General features: G+C 42.3%; 1 pseudogene; it reads right to left on the bottom strand.

The window, feature by feature from the left end:
• Positions 1-1,224: 1,224 nt before the first annotated feature.
• LOC119283767 lies at positions 1,225-7,477 on the bottom strand (annotated as a pseudogene).
• Between the last annotated feature and the right edge of the window lie 1,375 nt (positions 7,478-8,852).

Genomic DNA, 8,852 nt, shown 5'->3' with positions numbered 1-8,852 from the left:
AGATTCGATTCTGGGAAGACACCTAGCTAGGGACTACTCCTCTGAATGTGCAATACCCAAGCTTATATCGAATAGTTAGACATAAGTTTGTCACGGTTAAGCAGGTATTGGGACAAGTAAACCCGGATATTTCTTTTCGCAGAACGATTTCTGGACCTCGTTTGAATGCATGGAACGATCTGCTGACTCGTTTGGAAGCTGTCCAACTGTCGGCTGAATCGGACATCTTTAAATGGAACCTGCATCTGAACGGAAGATTTTCGGTTAAATCCATGTACGATGCACTGGTTCATAACGAGGTTTCATCTGATAATAGAAAATTGTGGAAGCTTAAGATTCCTCTAAGAGTGAAGATTTTCCTTTGGTTTCTCAACAAAGGTGTTGTCTTAACTAGAGATAATTTAGCTCGACGAAACTGGCAAGGCAGCAAAAAATGTGTTTTTTGCAATCATAATGAATCCATTAAACACCTATTTTTTGATTGCAAATTCGCTAGATCGGTATGGGCAATAGTCCAAATTGCTTCGAATCTATACCCTCCACGCAGCGTACGGAATATGTTCGGGAATTGGCTGAGGGGAATAGATAAACAATTTTCTAAGCTAATTCTTGCGGGGGCGGCTGCCTTATATTGGGCGTTGTGGCTAACCAGGAATGATATTGTTTTTAATCATAAAAGTGTTTCATCTCCTATGCAGGTAATTCATATATGCTCGTGATGGCTCCGTATGTGGTCTATCCTGCAGAGGCCGGAGGACAGAGACTTTCTTATGATGGCTTCTACCCGGTTGGAGTGCTCGGCCAGGGACATTTTCTACCCCCATGGATGGCGGTGTGACCTTCGGATAGGCCCGGCATCACCTTAGGCCTCTTTTATCTTTTTTCGCTACTGCTGGCGTTCCGCCTTTTTGTTTTGTTTTTTGGGATCTGGTACTTTGGCTGTGTGCATCTAGATATGCAGAGGCCGGGTTATCTTTGATGCGGTTGTATCAACTCGATAGTTCAATTCAATGAAAAGCCCTTTATCGAAAAAATTGTATAGAAAGAAGAAGAAAAAAGTGGTAATGCCGCTTACCTCCTCTGCAGCAGCTGGGACCAACAGGACAGCCTCCAACACAGGTAGGGAGTATGTAGGCACCGGTAGCAATGATATTCAGGTGGCTGGGTGACAATGTCCTCAGAGATTGAGCTCTGCATAAGAGACCACCGATATCGTACAACAGCTCAGCTGAATTCGACTCTAGAGTTGGTACAAATCTTGTGGGCATCCTCCCTTTGGGACCTCGCAGCCAGACTTGACATCCTCAAAGCAGAGAGATTCTGTATACTTTCAGGCAAAGATGTCATTTTGGGGCAATCCTTGATCTCAAGTTCTTCTAGAGAAGTCAGCTGTCCCAACCATTCAGGTAATGTCTCCAGCCCTTTGCACTCTACCAATATCAATATTTTAAGAGCGGTGAGGTTCATCATGCTTTCAGGTAAGGATGTCACGCTGGGGCAATCGCGAACTGAAATTATTTCTAGAGAACCGAGGTGGCCCAACCATACTGGCAGTGTCTCCAGGTCCTTCAACTTAGATAAATGTAGTACAGTGAGAGAACTGAAGCATCGCATGACCTCTGGCAAAGAACTCAAGCCACTGATGGATGTTAACTGAAATAACTCAAGGGTGGGGAAGTGTTGAAGTCTATCCCACTTGTCTTCAGAGAAACTACAACTCTCTAGAACCATCGTACAAGGAAGTATGGAAGACGAGAGCTTTCCAAATCCCCCTTCAGGCAAAACTGTCTCGTTGTTTCTCAGAAACCAATGCATACTTCTTGGGGGATATGGAAGGAACTTCAGCTTTTGGCAGTTCACTACCTGCAAACAGTGCAAATTAGGGATTAGAAACTCTTCATTTTCTTCACTTGACTCTGTTGTCCACCATTCCACCAAATTCTCCATCAATTCCAATAGCAGTACTCTTAGTTTTATACATGGTCTGCCCTCTCCATAGAATTCCTTGCCAATTTTGCTAATGTTGGGAATGTTCTTTAGAGAGATTCTTCTCAAATTTGGCAGTGCCCCGAATGGAGGAAGACTATCACATTCTTCCAAACCATAAAGAGTCAGTTCACTGAGAAAAGGCAGGTAGGACGAGATCTCAAACATCCAATCAGGGAATTTATTACTCCTATACCCATATAGCGAATAGTTTTCAAGAGTCCGAGGAGGAAGGAGCAAGTTTGAGACTTCCTTCGCCTCCAGCACAGATTCGCCTCCTTTATTTTCCCAGCAAAGTTTTAGTACTCGAATATCTGATTTATCACGCGGTTTGAGACTATCTGCATCTTTTGGACGCTTGACATTCTGAAGGCCTTGAAGTATCAGCTCTGAACAAGTCGATCCCACAAGATCCACCATTCTGCTGCATTCTCCACTCTTTATCTCATGCACTACTTTTCCCACAAGCTTTAGACGCCTTCGAATTTCTTTAACCTTTTCAAGAAAACCAGGGATTGCATTATAAGTCACAAACTGGGTGAGACTAGTCATGTCACCAATGCTATCAGGGCAGTCATCCATCTCTCTAAGGCAATTCATGTGCAGTATGTGAAGCTTAAGGTCACCAAATGAGGAGGGGAGCTCCCTGAGCTTCAGACAGTATGACAGACAGAGACGCCTCAGCTTAGACAACTTGCATATTGACTCAGGCAATAGTCGAAGCTTAGCACAACTTGTTAGGTTCAAATACTGAAGCTCGCCGAGGTCTCCAAAACAGTCAGGGAGTTTTTTGAGATTATGACAATCCGAAAGATCGAGGTGTTTCAACTGATTAAGTTGGCAAAATGATACAGGTAGCAGTGGAACCTTGTAGCAACCAGAGAGGTCCAGGAACTCAAGCTTCTGAAGGTGGCCGAAATCAATTGGCAGGTTTTCTAGCTCATGACAACTAGATAGGTTCAGATGCTCTAAACACGGAAAGCTTACATTGTCAGGTAGTTTGGTGAGCTTCGAACATCCTGACAAGTTTAAGAATGAGAGTTCAAGAAGGCCACCAAAATTATCAGGCAGCTTTTGAAGCTCATAGATTAATTCAGGTATCTCTTGGAGTATAGAACACCCGGATAGATTAAGGAAAAAGAGTTGAGAGAGCTTCCCTAGTGATGCAGGTAGCTTACTGAGGTTGCTACTGCCAGATAGGTCCAAATAGCAGAGTTTGGTGAGGCGACAAATACTGTCAGGCAAGGTTTCAAGCAAGGAATTGGAGAGAATAAGAGTTTCCATGTTTTGAAGTGCATGAAAATTCTTCGGAAGTGATGTTATTGGTAAGCCTGTGGCATCAAGATACCTGATTAGCTTCAATTGATTCATGGAAGATGGCAGCACCACAGTACTAGGAGCAGATTGGCCTTTAGCTGAATGTCCACTTAGGTCCAAGACACGTATGTACTTGGATCGAGAAAATGCCTTTTTCGGGAGTTGCAGTCCCCCCAAATCCCTAAAATGGAGTGATCTAAGCTTGCCTGGAATATATTTGAAAATCTTAGGATCAATGTTGAAGTTGGTTAACTGTGCATGTCGGCAGTAACGAGCTCTGTTCCAGCTAGTGCTTTTGGTAGCATCCAGATCAATGGATTCATCAGCAGCAATTATTGATACAAGATCATGTACCAAATCATGCATGACAAGTTCTTGAGGAGCTTTGAAATGCAATGGATTTGGACTAACCTGCAAAGTGAAATGTAAAGCCCCTTGAGAATACGAAATGTTAAAGTGCTGAATTAGTTAGTTGATGCACTGTTTCTTCAAGAAGTGTGGAGTCCTTACACATATTTCACACATTTTTTACTAGGAACCATGGTTTTTTATTAAAAAAATTACGGCACTCAAATCAGGATAACTAATGGAGCATGTAAAGCTAATAAACATATGGATTTTCATACATATTTGTCTAGAAATGTTTTCGGAATTATATAATTTCTCTGGATATCAAGTTTGACTTCTCCTAACTAATTCAATAAGTTCCAACCAATTTAAAACTATATGCAGCTTGCTTACTAACTACAGATTATGAAGATGATTGATTATTCAAGGGACGGCACTGGGCCACCTAACTCTAGCCTCCAGAAATGGAAGCCAAATCTGGTTGGCCACTAGAGCCTTAGACCAGGTTCAAACTGATACTACCAGATGATGAAATTTTAAGTTCTTCCAGAGATCCAAGTTCTGAAGAAATTCAAGTAGGGATCCCTTCCCCACCCCACACCTGGTTGATTGTTCAAAAAAAAAGTTGCCTGTACTGGCGGACGACCTAGAAGAATCTGGACTAGAGGGCCATGGGAGGAGTGTAAGGACTAGTGCTTAACTGCTTATGATCACCCTCACCCGCCACCGAATGTGCTTTAACTGCAATTTTCTTTATTATGATAATCAGTGCATCAACTTCTAAGTCGATGCAGGTTTGTTCCCTTGAAACCGTTCTGTTGTTATGTTAACCCAGTAGCTCTAGCAAATAATATCTTGTGGTTTAATTCTCACTAAGTTAACTATATTTAGAAAGCCTAGTTTCTAGAATTATAACATTAATATACATGTAAGGGGTTGCACCGGGAGAAATGTATCTTCCATTTCCAAAAACAAAGGATGGCACAAACTGCCCCTTAAAAAATTAGCACCTAATTAGGAAGCACATAACTTGGTGTACTCTAACTAGGATTGAATCATATTATTGGAGATATTTATAGCAAATAATCTAAATATATATAACACATTTGATTCAAAATCAATAAAATTTATTTAGATTAATAAATTGATGAAAAATAGATTTTAGTTCTGTGGCACACAATCTAGACATTAGATCGAAGAATCGAAGGACAAGAAATAATCTGAAACTAGAAGAATTGTAAACCCAACATAATCAAAACAAGTAAAATACAAAATTGAGCTTAGTACTAAGAATAATTTAGATTTAGAAATGGATATATTAAATCATTAACATAAATTAAAATCAAAGTGTAGGGCCTATCTAGAACCACAACAGAGTAAAATCCTTGTCTATAAAGTAAGAAACATAATAGTGAAAATGAACAGCCATACAAGAGAATGATGACTATAGGAACTAACCGAAGTGTATCCTGGAATGCGAAGAAAAGACATCCCCAAAAGGTAGTTAATGCACCTTTGACCATCGTGCCTTGAATTGATGTATCCAAGTGCATTCCATTGCTGGATTATATGATTGTTGTCCATGACAAAGCCCTTGGGGAAGGCTGCCAAGTACGTGAAACACATTTTGAATTCTATCTTCATGTAGTAATAGCTCAGCATTAGCCTCTCTAATGTTTCTTTCTGATATCCTTCTTTCAAACCCAAATCAACCTTGGAGTCTCTTATATCTTCCCATGCCTGAACGGTCCTCAGCTCTGACATTACATGCCCAAGAGCATTTGCCACGAGCGGTAAACCCCCACACTTGGCTGCAATTTGCTTTCCAATTTCTTCCAAGCCACTGTGGTCATCATCAGGCCCAAATGCCCTTTGCTTCATTAATTCCCAACAGTCCTCAGGTTTTAAAACACCCAGATTGATTATTTCAGTCACAGTGACTGGGCAAAATTTCCTTCCATTTGCAAGAGAACCAGTGGTCAGTTTTTGCACCACGCTCAGATTTCGAGTAGTTACTATAATCCTGCTACCCTCGCGCCCATGCTGTAACATCTCCTTCAGCTTTTTAAGATTATTTCCATCTTCTTCCCAGAGATCATCCAGAACAATCAAGTATCTTCTTTTAGCAAGTTCTTCTTTTAAATTCCAGCTGTCAAGCTTGATATTGCTTCTCATCATGCTTTCCAGGATGTCCGTCTCAATTTTGTGCAAATCAAACTGCTTGGACACATGGACCCAGACTAAGACGTCAAAGACGCTGACCCTCTTGTCAGCAAGAACTGATTCAACCAATGTTGTCTTGCCTATGCCACCAAGGCCAACAACTGGAATGATGGAGATATCCTGGATGTCATCACCATTATCTTGTCCTTCACTTGTGAGTAGCAGGCTAATTATATTGTCCTTCTCGACACCCCTCCCCGCAATTCCAGATTTGATGTCATCATCATTCGAGTTGTCTGCAAAAGTATCGTTATTTCTGCTCCCTTGTGCCTTTGCTGCTTGAGGCACATGATTGATTGTCTTCTCGCTCTCGGTATCTCTCCCCACTATTCCAGTTTTTATGTCATCACCATCCGAGTTGGCTGCAGAAGTATCATTATTGTTTCTGCTCCATTCTGCATTTGCTTCTTGAGGCACAGGATTGGTTATCTTCCCCTCCTCGACACCCCTTTCCGCCATTCCATTCCGGTTGGCTGCAAAAGTAACATTGTTCCTGTTCCCTTGTGCCGTTGCTGCTCGAGGCACATCATTGAGCCTCATTTTGCCTTCCTTTTCAATCTCGTCTACTTTTTTCATCACGGTCTGCATCTTGTGGGGCATGGTTATTCGCTGCAGGAATTGATTGTGTCTGGAAAACCATATGCTGACCTGCAAAAATCACATCATTTCAGATAAGTTTCAGATCGACTCTTATCCAAGAAGAAGGCTGCATGTTAGTTAGATACTCCCTCTGTAAGTAACATAAGATGTTTTCTGACACTTTCATAGACTCTAAAAACATGATATAAAAAGTTAGAGAGGTAGTACTAAACAAGGAAGTGATAAACAAAGATGGGCTATGGCATAATAATCAGATATACAAAAGCATTTGCTCCAAACACGAGACGATAATCAAAGAACTGGTCCCTGACTTCTTATTTTATTCGATAGGCCTAAATTCGATTCAGATGTCACCCAGGTAGAACCTAGTGCATGAGAGAGGACAGATATCCCTGAAGTACGGTACATACATAGCAGAAAAATACTACTCTACAGATTAGTCTCTGTAGGCCGCTGCCGAGGAGATGTGCGAGATGGCTTCTTCTCCTCAAACCGAGACTCCGGTACCCACATCCGCCCTACTCCGTGCTCCTTCTTGAGAATCGCCTGATCTGGCATCCTAAAGATCAGCAGGTCAAAACTGAAGATCCGCCATGGAACTCCTCTACAACTTCCCGGCCACCAGGTCAAAACTGAAGATCCGCCACGGTTGTCGCCGCCACCACCTGACCGACAGCCCCTAGACCCGCCGCCCACAAGGAACCACATATACCTTGGATTGGGTCTTGCTCATGAGTTCATTGGCGTCCAGCTCATCAAGCACGTCCTCCACGTTGAACTTTGTAAGCCACCGCTCGTACACTCTCCCGTGTACTCCTCCCCGGCGCGACTTGTCGTCGGCGTCGAGCAGCACGGCCTCCAGATCTTTCATCTTGTCCTCCATGTCCAGAATGTCCTCTCTGTACCCCCACTGCAGAGTGATCTCCGACGCCGCCTACTCGCCCAGCTTGCCCACGATGTGTTTCGCCACGCCACCCGCAGTCACACCCCCGAGCCCAACCATGGCTGATGGCTACCCAGCCAAGCCAAAGCTACTGCGCGCTCTCTGTATCTCTTTCTGTGTGTGTGCGTGTGTGTGTGACGAGAATGAACGTATGGAGTAGTGCTCTCTGAATCGTAACAGGGAGTTCAGCCAAGTAGAGCAGTAGTAGGAAACTACACAGACCGATTAAAATATGGTTGGGCAAAGCAGCAACGAAAGATGAATTGAATATGCTGTGTCCCTGACTATCTGTCGCGTGCAACCGCGTCCCCAAAGGCGAAATACTCACCAGCCCCGCTCACTTTTTCAGCAAGCATAATGGTCTCCACTAGCTAGCTGCAACAACACCCTGTTCACTAGATGCAATTGTCACAAACTCATGTCCCTCTCCACTCACCTGCCTTATTTACAATTTTATTCTAGTATAGTAGCATCAGTAGTTATGTACTACTCACTTCGTCTCAAAGTAAGTGTATTTGATTTACTGCAACTTGTATTATGGTATTTTATTTATACTAGCTATATTGCTCGACTACATGTCTACTAGTCACAACACTCTATCGGTTTTATGAATATGTGATACAAATAGCATACTTTTACACTACTCACCCGTCAAGTTCAGCATTTTTGTTTCCCATAAATATATTATATGTGCCTTAAAATTCTTGAAACATCAATCAATCAAAACTAATAATAAAGGTATGGTCACACGTAGGATGGATACGGTTACGAGAGACACCCAATATAAAGGAATGCACTCTTACTACCAACACTCCTGAAAAGACACAAATACACAAATGGACTCTTGCTCTCATATGAGACCTTCATTTTTGTAATCGTCACAAATAGACAAATGAGGGATGACACTCCAACTCAAAAGCTTGCTATATGTTTCAGCTTCATGCATCCAACCGACTCTCATCGCTTGAATTACAACATACATGATCGAGCAGGTCAAACTACGAAAGACATCACCCTCATACCATATTTATTCTATGACCGCCGCCTTCGTTCCATATCTCCTCACTATTACCAGACGTCCCATTTTCAAAATGCAACTGGCCTCTAGCTTCAAATCTTGCACTCGTCATTTTAGTTGCTCGAGCATCCCTTCTTTCCGAAACCAGACAATGATTGTAGGACACCAACGTTCTTCTGACAATCTCTCATGTTGAGGGCCTAAGTCATTGTGCTCTTTGGTGTTTTTTCCATAGCAAAGCATATGCTCTTGTGCTATTCTTTTTAATCAGCGCTAGTAGCAGCTTTACAATATGTTGTGAACTTAGCTGATCAAGGTACTTGGACACTTTGCGGAAAATTACCATGCTCCATCTTGTTGTCTTGCAAACACTAGATTGTCGTAATTCATTAAATATGCTAGATTTTCATGACCCCC

Source organism: Triticum dicoccoides, chromosome 4A (assembly GCF_002162155.2).
Source record: "Triticum dicoccoides isolate Atlit2015 ecotype Zavitan chromosome 4A, WEW_v2.0, whole genome shotgun sequence".
NCBI lineage: Eukaryota > Viridiplantae > Streptophyta > Magnoliopsida > Poales > Poaceae > Triticum > Triticum dicoccoides.
Note: the sequence above shows the minus strand (reverse complement) of the source record. Positions and strands in the feature narration are given on the sequence as shown.